The following is a 5,000-nucleotide window of genomic DNA, read 5'->3' as shown; positions in this document are numbered from 1 at the left end:
TATCTGGCAAGGAATAATATCCACGGACAGCTATTGCCAAGACTTGCAAAGTTTCGTAAATCACTGGCGTGTCGCATCGTAAATTCCTGCCTATGGTAAATCTGTTCGTCTTCTTGACGTCGGCGGCAAGACTTACGCGCATTAATGTCAGCGTTTCCTTCGCTAAGCAATGCTCTATGCATTTCAATATCTCACCATGGGTTCTTCCTATTAAGACCTTAAAATTAATACCTCCATTAGGATTATTACAAGAGAAGCTGTAACTGGAGTCGGAAAAGTACTGTAGAATTCCAAAAGCCCAAGGGCTCCCATAAGGAAAGTAGCCCATTGCGAAAAATATAAAGGATAAACTATAAGAAGATTGATAATATCCAATTAATGCAAAATATCCATCTGCAAATATCCTATTAATGCAAAATATCCATCTGCAGTATTCATAAGCCTGAACCTGTAAGTGTATTTACAAATATATAGCAGCACTTAACCAGTCAGTAATTTCTATAAAACCGTTAAAATCACACTCGTATACATATTCAGGGTTTCTAACATTTCAGAGGTGTAAAATGTGACTTGTTCTAATGCTTGAGTTTACCGCGCTTATGAACTTAGGAAAAGGCATCTTTTTCCGGGATGGAATTAATATACGAAATTGTTAATCCTAGTGAAAATACATATGATTCTCTTATGTCGTAATTAATTAAAAAGTCTCCTCTTGTTTTAGGATACTAGAAATAAGAAAAGGCAAAACGCGTAATTAGATCATAACTGTTTCTAGCGTGTCTTCATAATTTCCCTTAAGGTAAAATTTTTGTATGGAGCATTCTAACATGTCATAGCGTTTATGGTAGAAATCATAGGGTTTTTCTGTTATATATTTTTTTTCTTTCTCCCCCCTCCCCCCGAAGGAAATGGCGGTGGGAAAGAAGTGGAATCGTATAGCGTCAAGCGATCACTACATCTTCCAAAGATGGGAGTGATGACAGTAATGATAAGCCTATGCCGATGATAATTCAGATTGATGGTACCGAAATCACGGGGTTTAAAAAGGGTTAATAATATTAAAATTCAAGTTCATTATTGCTTAGACAAAGAGAGAATACAATATGCTTTTTTGGCAATTGACAGTACCCGGGTTCCGACAATTACGGTAGCATTTCAGGTCTCTATAATTATTAACACTAAGACCCGACCGCTTCTCCAGCCACATCTGTCCATTGAGTTTTTCATAGAGCAAGATTTAATCCGCAACTCCCTTTCCATATTCCATAATTCATCTCAAGCTAATTTTTCATAATTCGTATTCTTATTTACATAACTTAATTTTATTAAAATGACTCCCAATTTTTCTGTAATTGAAATATTAATATGTATCCGCTGCTATGGCTATATAATAGCGCTGTAATATCACACGCGTAAAGAGTCGGATAATTAGATATATTTCGTGTATGATATATGCCACAGCATTTCCATTTTCTGACAGCTATGGAACACCACAACGAGAGAGAAAGAGAAAGAGTGGGGTTGTCTGCGTACATCGGACGCACATATCGCGTGTGTCGTGTCATCGATCTGTTTAAATTAGAACATTATCTTCCAAGTTTTCCGCGCAAGAAAAAAAAAAACTACGGAAAACTATTTCAATATCTTTTTGTCATCGCCGTTTTTATTCTAAGCAACTACTAGTTGAGCTTCGTGATTGAGGTTTATTAGTGGTTAATTATTCTTCATTAACTCCACCACGTGCATTCCGTTCCGTGTTTAAAGCGTCTGATGCAAGCTCCTTGCATTGCAATCGGAATACCTCGATTCAATGCCGTTAAGGGTTATATACAAATTAATAGGATAACTGCTGATGCTATGCAGCATCGAATCACTTGTCCCCCGATTATGATAATGGCTGATAGCCATTATCTCAAATGTTCCAAATTGCCTGGAAGTTTTTTTTCTTTTTTTTCTGAGCGCGGGCGACACAAGAAGACCTGGTTCCGAAAGGAAGTCAGGAAAATGATGCGTAACGACATTTCTGAAAAAAAAAAAAAAGATAACGCAGTGTTGTAGATAAACGTCTGTCCCTTGCTCGTAAGGGAACATGGACGGGATCATTTTTATTTTATATTTATTGCTTCATATGTAAAGCTCTCTTAAATATTTGTTGATCAGACTTTCAAACGGATATATATATATATTATATATATATATATATATATATATATATTATATATATATATATATATACATAATTATATATATATACATGTATATATACAAATCTAAAAAAAAATGGTTTACCTCATCGGAAGAAACTCATTTCTAGGGAGTGATTATTTATGCTAAATTAAATTGCAAAACAGGTAATTTTAGCCATGCTTTTTATATAAATTAGTATATGAGAAAACGAAAAGAGCAAGGCTGGTCATATACACAAAAATACATTCCAATGAATTGTTCGTAAGTGGGAAAAAAACATGAATATCCGAAGAAAACTTTGAAGTGCTAACAAAAATATTATACTCGTGTGTTAAGAGGTTAATTATTATCTATATTATCGCATCGATGTAACAATCGAGATTAGCGGAACGTCAATGGCGGTAAAATTACGGCATTCGTTAATATTCGTTGCATTTAATATTGTGCGTTGCAACTGTTTGGTAAAATTCGCCTGGCACTTAGTCGTATGTACTTGCATATTACGACCTATGCTGCCTCCGACGCTTAGCGATACCGTCCCTGTCTGCTTTTTCATTCTTGAAATAAAATATGCAACCGTATGATTACAAAATTTAGCAACTAGAGCATGCTCCATTAATACGCAGATCGGTAAATGACCGAAACAGCGTGTTGTAGATAATGAAAAATGACGCTTAAAAACTTTTATGCACTTGTAGAGTCCCTTGACAAATGCGTTCGTGTCACGCAAGTGCACACTCTGTATTTGGAATGAGTCGTTGCACCGATCCTGGCAGTATTTTACTTCGTCTGTCGGGGGAGGCTGATACTATTGGGGGATTTGTTCTGGCCGTGTTTTCGTTCGCAATTGTTGTTGTTGTAATTTTACTAAGTTTGGCGTTTAATTCTAGCTTCGAAAATCCTGAGTAGATAGTTTCAGTACTTTGCTGCCACCAATATATTTAAAAATAAACATTTTCAGATTATGTATCTACACACACACATACATACATATATATATATATATATATATATATATATATATATATATATATATATATATATATATATATATATATATATATATATATATAGTATATATTACACATGATTTATGTTATATGCGTGTGTACATATAGCCACTTGTACCGGAACTACTTTCCCAACTCCACTGAACATTATTTATTTTAAGAACTGACATTTTTATCATGGTTGAGCTATCAAATACTAGACAATACTACTTGCCTGTTTGAAACATCTGTTACTGGCTGATAAAATGCTTCACGATAGAGATATAAAAAATATCCTACATTTAGTGTTTTTATTTTTATGTTCTGTCTGCTATTATATTCTTTCATGCCTTACATAACTTAGTTGGCATTCTTCTCAAATAAGCCATCTTCTATTCTTGTGCCACGTGCTGTGTCTAATATACAAAAATTTTAGATATTGATAGCGTGGTGTACACCAGGGTGTTAGTGTTAGATTCTGCTTGATGTAACGCCAGAGAAATATTGACCATTCATTCATTATCTTTATGGGCCTGTCTTTAAGGAAATAATATCACTACGAAAATGGAAAGTTAATGGGATCCTTAGAAATGTGAAAAAATGATAGGTTAACTGAAAATTTTACTGTCGTTAGAATCTGTGATATATTAAATCAACGATCGATTTTTAAATGTTTCTCTTATTACAAAGAAAGAAAGTGAGGAAAGAAGCGTGTCTAAGTGATGTTAGAACAGCAGGCAAACATTGTTGAAAGTGTTGATCGACATTTTAAATCATAAAACCACGCTTTTTTTCAATCCCTTGAAATAGCCGTTCCAGGTAATGGATCTGGAATTTGATTTTTATTGCAGATTCAAGCCGTCGAAGTTAACGTTGCAATCGACTTTTCCCCCAGGAAAAGATGGGGGTTTACACGAGGGCTTGAAAGCTACGCTGTCTGGGAATGCCATAATAGTTGACCTAATATGAGATTATTAATGGATCAAATATCGTGTTATTACTGGATCTCATTCACTGAGTCACACATGGGTAAGGGGTTATTATTTTCTCAAACCATACCCTTCTCCTTCCTACTGTATTTTCTCATTTCGATTTATTATCTCACATCGGATTATTTTTGCCTGTAAAAGGTAATGGGAACACTAAAACAAACTGGGTCTTATTTTCCGCATCTTACCTGAAGAAGTCGTTTTTGCAGAATAATTTGCCTTCCCTGGAGAAGCACTTGTCGGTGAGAGAGCACCCACAGTCGGAGCATCGGACACATTCGGCGTGCCATGTCCTATCGAGCACCGTCACCAGGAACTTGCCCGTGATGGGCTTCTGACACCCAGAACAACACACTATCATCTTGATCGTCTTTCTCTCTCTCTCGTACTCCCGCACCGACGCTCACTGCCTTTATACCCAAAGTCTTGCCAGCGAAGTCTTTGAGAGGCGTCTCTACCACTTCGATTTCGGATGGAGTGCACGAGAGAGCGCAGCTCAGCGCACTGTAACAGTTCCTCCCTTATGGACAGCGAGATTCACACTGGGGAAGGTGTCATGGGCGGCCTAAGCTACGGCAGGTAGGCGGGACTTAGCGACGCTCCGCCCACCGTACCATAGATCAGCGAGAGCCGCCACTCATTGGTCGCTTACTCTCGGCCACGATCACCCCCACTCTTATCTCGCCCATCTCAGATGTCAGCCACCGATGTTCACTGTATGTTACCTCTCACCCCACTATAACAACCATTAATTAGCCCAACCGTGGAAATATTTGAGCTGTGTCCTTCGCCAACCCTTCAAAAACTTCCAAAAGCCTTCGGCAGTCTCTTCTGC

At 37.1% G+C, this 5,000-nt stretch overlaps 1 pseudogene; it reads right to left on the bottom strand.

The window, feature by feature from the left end:
• Nucleotides 1-4,695, bottom strand: part of LOC137652721 (LIM/homeobox protein Lhx1-like) — a 29,587-nt pseudogene extending 24,892 nt beyond the window's left edge.
• Nucleotides 4,696-5,000: the final 305 nt, after the last annotated feature.

Source organism: Palaemon carinicauda, chromosome 14 (assembly GCF_036898095.1).
Source record: "Palaemon carinicauda isolate YSFRI2023 chromosome 14, ASM3689809v2, whole genome shotgun sequence".
Taxonomy (NCBI): Eukaryota; Metazoa; Arthropoda; class Malacostraca; order Decapoda; family Palaemonidae; genus Palaemon; species Palaemon carinicauda.
Note: the sequence above shows the minus strand (reverse complement) of the source record. Positions and strands in the feature narration are given on the sequence as shown.